The sequence below is a fragment of the Anarrhichthys ocellatus genome, unplaced genomic scaffold (assembly GCF_004355925.1).
Source record: "Anarrhichthys ocellatus isolate YVR2014 unplaced genomic scaffold, GSC_Weel_1.0 scaffold62, whole genome shotgun sequence".
NCBI lineage: Eukaryota > Metazoa > Chordata > Actinopteri > Perciformes > Anarhichadidae > Anarrhichthys > Anarrhichthys ocellatus.
The window spans coordinates 1,346,615-1,356,078 of record NW_022280092.1 but is presented as its reverse complement, the minus strand read 5'-3'; the positions used below and the strand labels follow the sequence as shown (position 1 = coordinate 1,356,078).

General features: G+C 42.0%; 1 protein-coding gene across 5 annotated transcripts in view; it reads right to left on the bottom strand.

Moving 5' to 3' along the window:
- LOC116397003 (neuronal-specific septin-3-like) overlaps positions 1 to 9,464 on the bottom strand; it is a 63,150-nt gene that overhangs the window by 8,485 nt on the left and 45,201 nt on the right. The gene's annotated exons all lie outside the window — the stretch shown is intronic.

Here is a 9,464-nt window from a genome sequence, read left to right as displayed (position 1 = left end):
TAGAAGTGGCAGATAAATGAAGAATCTAAGATTCTATGAAAACACCTGTTGAATAAGGAACAACTTATTGTACTCAACTGCCAAGATGCACAAAAACCAAAAGCAATACTAGATTTTGGGAATTAGATTTTTTTGGGAGTTTGGTGAGAGGATCAATGCCACCTCACTTCTGAAGGGAGGAAGTTATTAATGGTCACAGCCAAAATTGGTAAAAAACCTCTGGAAAACTGCAAATTGATGCTTTTCGACTTTGTTTTTTGTATGAATTGATCAAGTAAGATATAACGTGTTAATAAACAGTGAGCCTCAGATGACTTGCTGGTCGGTGGATTTTATTACCTTTGGACAGAGTCTGGCTAGCTGTTTCCTCCTGGTTCAAGTCTTTGTGCTAAGCGAAGTGGCTCCTGGCTGTAGCCTTATATTTAATATAAGAATTATGTCGGATTTTCTCATCTAACTTTTCGAAAGAAAGCAAATAAGTGTATTTCACAAAATGCTGCTCATCAGTGCTTTGGATGCACCTGTTGTAAGACTGTAGTGGAAGTGACGGCTGAATCTGGTTAGTTGTTTTAGCTTGCTTTTTATTCCAACAAAACACACACACACACACACACACACACACACACACACACACACACACACTAAAAAACACCTCACTTTCAAACAGCGGTGAGAGGCTGGTCTCATGGTCTCAACAGAAAACTTTAAGAAAATATACTCTGTAGAATTAAAGTACTTTGCACTTGGCAGGAGGTTATCCCTGCAGTTTGTTTTGATAATGATTAGCTTAATGTCCTCCTGTGGAATGCCTTCGGACATGTGTCCAATTGTAAGACAAATATTAAACTTTTAACATGCTCACCGAGGTCTGTTGACACTGTAAACGGCCTCCAATATGCATGCAGAAAGTGGCTGAACTATAACAATATGTTAAGTCAGCGTAGGTGTGTATGGACAGTACTTCATGTAGCTGCTCCCCCCCCCCCCACAAGGCCTCCCTTCCCCTTGCTCTCCACAGTACTGTGTTACTGTCCTGTTAATGTGAGAGTGAAAAAGAGGGAGGCTGAAACCTGATCCGCTCACCCAGTTAGCCCTGGTCTCTCTCAGAGAGAGAGAGAGAGAGAGAGAGAGACAGAGAGAGACAGAGAGACAGAGAGGGAGAGAGAGACAGAGAGAGAGAGACAGAGACAGACAGAGAGAGAGACAGAGAGAGAGACAGAGACAGAGAGAGACAGAGACAGAGACAGAGAGAGAGAGAGAGAGAGAGAACATGCTTGCGTTTGTGCATTTAAACACAGTGGACGCCATGACACCGCTCACACACAGCCTTTCCTCCATTTGATCACATAGCTGACCTGCAGGCACGCACATGAAATCGCGCGGACCGTCAGCTGCTGCCAAGAATTAAACAGCTATTGGCTTCCAGCTCGGACACAAATTTCACTTCACAACACTTGGTCTGTCACAAGGAGACGAAGTCCAGACGACTAGCCAGTTCACTCGCACTACTCGGGGAAATTAAATCAACAGGGAATGACAAGTAGAAAGTCCACACACTTCAACATGCATTCACTGCATTGATTAATGGAAGAAATTCAGTGAAGAATAATACCACTGTGGAAACTCAACAGTGGTTCGTATTCAACGTTGAGTCTTACTTTTCTAATGTGTTCCATTGTGTGTGTGTGTGTGTGTGTGTGTGTGTGTCCCAGAGACCCACCTATGGAAGCAGCTCTCCTGGCCTCATTCACCACTTCCCCATCCTGTTCCAGCAGTCAGTCAGCAACTTACTGCCCTCCACCTCCCACATTCCCGTACCTCTGCTCGTGCCTTTTCTCTTTCAGCCTCACCCTTTTCTCTCTCCACACACTGATAATGTCCAATCTCTCTCGTCTTCATTTTCCCCTCTCCACTCCATCTCTTGACTTTCTTTTGTCTCTCCTGTCGACTCCCCCGTCTTCTTTTAGTCTGACATTACATCTTCGCCTTCTTTCTCCCTCCCACAGCTCATCTGGCTTTTATCTTTGACATTTCATTTGTTCTCCCTTTTCTAAACTCTCCTGAAGTCACTGCTTTTATTGCCTTTATCTCTACCTCGCAAAACCTGTTTCTTTTTATCCTCTGCTGGCCACTTTTCATGTCAAGCTCCCTCGCTGCCCTGCCAACACTTCTCTGATAGCTATGTGCTGTAAACAGAGATGTTGGTCAGGGGCTAGCTCACTTTGACAGGCAAGCATGCAACAACTGAGCCTCACCTGAGGCGGGATGCCAGCAAAGCATCAAAGGGAATGGACATGAAATGAATGGGGTTAACAGACACTTGAGATAAAGTATCAGCCTTGGAATGCTCAAATATCACCCAAAAGCAGCTACACCTGCAAAACACTAAAATAAAATAACCCTCCTCCTTCTCTGTTAATACGATAGACACAATGTCAGAGACATCTCAAAGCTGAAACAATGTCTTATTTTACAATTTGAATGCAAAACATTCAACTGTTCTAGTTTCTGAATTGTAAGAATTAGCTGCATTTCTTTTTGATAGTGAACTGAACATCTTTGGACCTAAAGTCCAGGGTGATGTCTTCAACAGTTGTTGAAGACATCACCCTGGACTTTAGGTAAACGTGATGAACATGGCTCAGTACAGGGTACTGCGAACAATACCACCCACATCTATTGTATTAACAAGCTGTTCTGTTTAACAAATAGTAAGCACACACACCGATCTCCCAGTGTGGGTGGAAAAACTTCTAAAGCCACCAAAACACAGAGTAAATGGAGGCGAGACAGAACGATGTCCGTGTATCCTGCATCTCAACGAGCTGGTTACCCAGACAGAAGCAGCAAGACTCTTCAGACCATCGTTAACCGTCTTTCATGAGGACACGCCGCCAGTTTGCCCGAGCCAAAGTAGAGTCAAACACTGTAAAAGACTTGGCAAACATACAACACACACTGAAGAACACAAAGTGCCGGAGCATTACTGTGGGAAACACAGCTCTACCCAACAATGGAAATCAATCACCTTCATTACAGGTAGTAAACCGTTTCAGACCTGTGTCGTCAATTTCAGTAAACTACAAACCCAACAAGTGAAGCTCACCGTGTCAATTCTGCCGTTTTGAGTAAAAACCAGACAGGTGAAGGCCTCAGGAATAGTGAAACATCTGGATAAACTGACCATTTATCAGACCGAGGAATTCATACCTGCAGCTCTTCCATGATGCGCTTCCAAAGTGTAGACCTTTAATGGTTCTTAGCCAGTAAAAAGAGGTGTCAGGACACAGCAGGTTGGAGCATGACCCTATAAATGACATCTGACCTCTACATGATCAATGTCTGGCCCTGGTGGCAAATGGAGACATTTAAGATAAGCTACCTACAAAGATCAATAAGGGATTGAAAAGGATTTAGATTGGATAAAAGGCTATCAAACCCAATCCCACCCAATGTAATCATCCTACCATCCCCCACAGCAACCCTGCAGAACTGCTCCTCCTTTACGAGTCAACAAGGGAGCTCAAAAGCAAACGGTGTTTAGTGACAATAACTTTATCACCGGAGGCCTTTAAATTATACCTCAAGACCTCGTAACATTTCAGGGAAATGCCGGTCTGATCCGACCACATCCACACAGTCCTAATGGCAGATTAGCTTTGTTAGTTAAATTCTAGTAAATAACAGCTAGGAGTATTTGTTCCAAAACTTTGATTTATATTGTTAAGCTATAAATTATAAATAAAGGATTTTCCTTTGAGTCTGTAAGAAAGCAAAATTAATTTTAGAAATTGGAAAGCATAAAAATGACTCACTGGACTTGCTGTGATCCTGTTTTCAATTACAGGCACTAAAAACATTTTGGTTTTTTTTCTTGCTTCCAGCAGCATCAGATTACTTTGCTTTCTGTAAACATGGCCGACAGTCTCCTATAGCACAAAAGCATTTTGAGTGGGGAGAACAGAGGAGACACGAGAACAATGAGGAGAAAGTCAAAGCAGCAAGAAAAGATGTAGTCAAGAAGAGGAAGGAGTGCGGGGATAAGCATGAGATAAAGAGAAGAAGCTAAAAGGAAAAGGACTATCGAGTAGGGGGAGGTAAACAAGATAAGGCCAGGAAAAAGAGGACAGAGGAAGGAGTTTGGAATGAAGGAGGAGGAGGGGAGGAAACAGGGAAAAGGAGAGTAGCATTTGGGATTTATTCCACTTTTGGGTCATTCCTCACTAACTACACAGAGGCCTTCAAACAGGGACATAGTTAAACATGTCTCTTTACGTTGCCTTTTTAAAGAAAAGAAGACCATAGAAGAACTGTGCCTGTGACTGTGTTGTCTATGTTTAGTGGAGATGTGGTCAAAATCACTGAGCCTCAGCTGTCCTGGGTGTTGATCTTGACAGCATGGCAAGCAGGTCAGAGGTCATGTTCCCAGTTTAGGTTTAAAAAAAAAAAAAAAAAAAAAAGTGGCGCTGAGGTTCTACCCTCTATGACAAACCAGTGGTTTGACCCTCTGTAGAAACAGACTTAAAATCACGAGAGGAATCCAGAGGGGAAAAAAAAAAAAAAAAAAAAAAAAAAAAGACTGGAAACTTGGACCGATAGAAGTTCATATGCAGGAGAGTGATTCACTCAAAGAAAAGTCTTTAAAACTAATAAGTCTTTGTTTAGACACTTATAGGACTGTATGAAAAGAGCAAGTAGAAAGTACCACCTATTTTATTCCATTTCTATGAGCCATGATACACCCTCATGTTTTCTTTAGCTGGAGAGTACTGTTAACACTTTCAGGATGACTCGTCACGATGCAATATTGTTTACACCCATTATTAGGGACGCACAGTTGGCCATTGCTGTGGTTTGTTTTAATTACTGTAATACTACTAATCAAGACATTAAGAGCGCAATTACTTTGAAAGTGAAGTTTTTGTTGGTGACCGCAGTACAGGTCCTCCACCGTTCACAATCCCTTAAAGTGGGGAGGTGGCTTGAGCTCACTTATTTCATGCCAAGTCATTCCACTTCTTTGTTCGCTCCATGTCAAACACACGTTACCGTACTAATCCACCAAATGGGTCGTTTGCATCTTTGCTCTGGTCTAAAATCTGTATGGGTCTTCTTTGAAAACAGCTGCTCCTCTTGTCCTTTATTTACATTCCCAGACAGGACAAAGAAGCTCTGCATCTCGTCTCATCTTAATGTTTGTTTTGACGGTGACTCAGATGCTTCTCCAGACGTTTGTGGGCTGCTGCAAATCTTATTCTGGAATCATCAAGAAACGGTTTCTGTGAGGCCTTTCAAATTTGATTTCCCCTTAAGAGGAAGAGATGGTACAAACACAATTGAGGAAAGAATAAAGTGCATGAGGCCATTAAATTACTTTGAACTGGGGCTTCAACAGCCCTCCAGCACAGAGTCAAGATACCCAGACCACATGGCCCAGGGGAGGAATATAAACACTTACATACACCCAAACACTTTGTCCCACCCTCTGACAGTGAATCTCTTAATAAAAGGGGAAATTGGAGTGGTAGCAGTCCAAACATGGTCTGTTGTGTAATTAAAATCGCAGTGTTTGTGCAGCAAGGCCCAGTTCCCAGAGTCTTACTTGTTCAGCTCTCTGGAGAAATCTGCCCTTTGACCCCTGCAGGGACCCAGTCGCTCATCGTGTCACCTGGGACTGGACACCGAGTGTGTATCCGTCATATATGCGATACGCTTTCCTCTATTCCTAACGTGTGATGTCATGTGTACACTATACACAGTATTTTGTACGCATGTTTGTAAGGGCATACATGATAACTACTTGTCACCTACTAAGTCTTAATCATGGATCTTTCGGTCTACAAAACCCAGGTTTTATTCAGTCAGTGCAAACGTTACTTTGCAGATGTTTGAGAAATGTTGGTAAACTGCAGTAATGACAGTAGAAGACCACAGGTTCCTCTAGACTGCCAGAGGAATGTGTTCAGCCTCCACACGGTGGTTGTGCACAACAGAGAGCTGTTGTCTTTTTAGGCTCTTTAACGGCCTCCTCACGAGAAAAGGGTTCTTGAACTGCAACAAAGTGCACTTTGCATGCTTTAATCCATGTATTATGAAAAACAAGAGTGCTTAACCTTACGGACCAACTCCCAACTCAAAGGCTCATTTATTTAATTTCTAACTCAACATCTACATTTAAGGAAAGCAATTCCACCGAACTACGACATTCCTGCAATTGACAGAATTTTTAAGCATTACAAACCAATATTTTAGCCCAAAGCAACTGCTAAACATTAACCCCCAAGTATGTTTACACAAAAGCTAACCGAGTCAGGAAGTTGCCAAATTTCCGAGGCTCTTTGAAAACTGGCTGAATAATAACTTAGCTAGCTATTATCTGCTAGCTGCTCACTGACGGGAGCTGTTGAAATCATTAGCCAGGCTGTGGTAGCTAGCCAGTGTAGTTCTTAATCTTAGTGAGCGGGTCAAAGTGTATCAGTGAAATGCTTGGCTGACAGCAAGCGTAGGTCTCCGGGGCCAGAGGGCTCAGGAATCCGACCTCTGTCCTCACACAGACCTCACATCAGCGACAACAGTCACAAGATGTGAAACTCTAATCAAACAAGATTCTCACATTCAGCTGTACGTCGGTATGCAGCGGAACATGAGACAGCAATTATTATTATTTTTTAATTATTAATATCAGTATATTTAAACATTCAGACTCTATTCCTCTAGAAATATTTCCACATCATATAATACTCAGAGGTGAGGTGTCAGTAAAAGGCATGGCGGGTGTTCAGTTACACCTGGGGCAACCTATGGCAAATGTGAAAAGGCCCATTGTTGTTACTGAAAGCAGTGTGATAACATCAGCTCTTACACCGTTTCTGAAGAAAAAAAAAGCTGGAGTCATTTAACGCCTGCTAACAAAAAGGGCGCATTCTCTCAATTTAAGAGGTCAACTTTATTTATTTCAATGTTAAGATGAGGAGTCTTAAGGTCTCCAAGACTCCTAAAAAATGTGTTTGTGTATGTGCACGGACACATATCTATTGTTCTATTGACAACACAACAAGCAGGAATCCTTAGGCTCTTTGACACACTTCACAATCAGTATGCGTGTGTGTGTGTGTGTGTGTGTGTGAGAGACATAAAGCCAGTCACTCTGGTCCTCTCCAGGCCTCAGCACTATTATTTATAGACTGTGACTGACCCACATACAAAGCTCAAGAGTACAATAGAAGACATTACTTCAGAAGACCCAACTACTGACGATGATTATTTGCTCAGTCCCGATACGAGTTCGACATGATTTCCTGTTCTGACATTTGACAAAGTGTGATTCCATTTTCATTCAGTTCTTATTTTCTACCATTTGCAAAGCAGGTTAGATAGGAGTCAATTATGATGGCCTCATCACTGATATTGGTACTTCACCGTTATAGCATCATAATAAATGTCTTTAATGTCCGATCTCCACACACTTGATGTGGAAGGTTTACTACTATCGGTTCATACAGTCTTACAGTCAGTGTTGTCTTTTGGAATTTTTAAATAGAACATGGCCTCTAAAACATAATTATAGACTTAGCTGACATTACTCACTGCTCAGAGATTAAGTCCTACACTTAAAATAGTTAAGGACTGTTACCGTTACTACATTACAGTATGTCCTGATTCACAGCTGATCTTTTTGTGACAGATGAGGGGCGGTAAAGGTTCCGTTTCCTGAATGTCGACTGAATGAAAACAGTTTGTTTCTGTATGCCAAATTGTTTTAAAAGTTAAGTGACAACTGAAGCAAAACCTTTACACCTCTCTTTTTACAACCCATACTTATACTAAACACAACATGCATGCATCCATGCACATCCACACATACTAAACGTGATATTCTGAGAATGTGCAGCATGTCGAGCTTCAGAGACAAAACCTTATTAATTTTACGCGACGAGAGCTCCGGTTACATTCATGGGATATTTTGCATTTCATAGTTATGATGCTGAATTCCACAACAGAAACATAATCTTACTGCACTGACTTATTGGCTGACTCAAGCATACACGGACAGACAAAGACATTCAAGATACAGAAGGTAACGATGACCTTTTCAGCGTCCCATCAAACACTGGTGAAAGGCCACTGTCTGTTCTCGCCTGGCAATGCACAGGGGCCACAACAGAGCTCCTTTCAACAGCTGTGTGTGTGTGTGTGTCAAAGTCTTTGTGTGTGCATGCTTTGTGAGGCAAAACAGAGGCGGGTGACTCTCTTAAAAAGGTGAAGGGTGGTTGCTGTTTTCCATCGGTTTGATGTTATCAGAGAGCAATGCCTTTTATTCCTCAGGTCAATGCTAGGCAACGAAGCCCGGGTGATACAATGCAGCGGGTCAACTCCTTCCTCCTGCTGCCACATCGCCAGTTAGCCAAAAGCTCACACAATCACATTTAAACACAGACAGAGAGGCTAATCACAAAAGTTGACGTGAAAAAAAAATAACTTGAAAGAGAAACTGTTTGGGGCGAACAAAGCAGCTCAAAAGAACAAAGAATTTGAATATCCTTTGATTTTGGTCAAAATTTGATACATAGCATTTCCCACTAAACAGGAATAAGGACCACTTTTTACTGATTATCATCAACTAAGATGATTCCTTCACTGTACTTTCCAAAGCAGAAACTAAACTTAATTCCCTTCTGCACTCTGTGGACCCTCCTAACCACAAGTGTGGAGCTAACCTTTCACTTTGACACACACACACACACACACACACACACGATCATGTAATGGATCATTGTCAGAAACAGCAGAACACGTCCAGTGTGTGAACAACGTCGGGAGGGAGAAGACATGAAGAAACAGAAAAGTGAATTTAAACAGAGTAGGGGCTGAAACATGATGGAGCATCACTCTGTAAACATACATACAGACTGAATACAAAGCTTGGCACAGAGCAGACACACACACACACACACACACACACACACACACACACACACCATTTAGGAGATGAAAGACAGAAGGAATGTAAAACTTCAACAATCGTAATTACGCAAACATGCAAGTACACACACACGCATGTAAATTAAAAAGTGTGTTAAAACTGAGTGTAATAACTGGAAAACTCCCACCTATAACTGGACTCAACAAACACTTTTCTTTGCAGTCATCTTGCATTTTGAGCCCGACACTCAACTGCTGAAAACAACAGTAACATATAGACACAAATAAACAGCTGGGTGCCCGAGACGTAGTATGGAAGGCATGCAGCGATATTAGTCAAGTAAAGTATGGGGAAACGACAGATGACCAAATCTGTTCTTCCGCTGAAGAGAAGGAACATGGGGAAAAAAAAAAAGAAAAAAAAAAGCACAACAAAGGACAATTTACTCCCTGTAGATTCCAACTGGTTTCTTACAAACACACCCACGTCACGCGCACACACACACACACACACACACACACACACACACACACACACACAC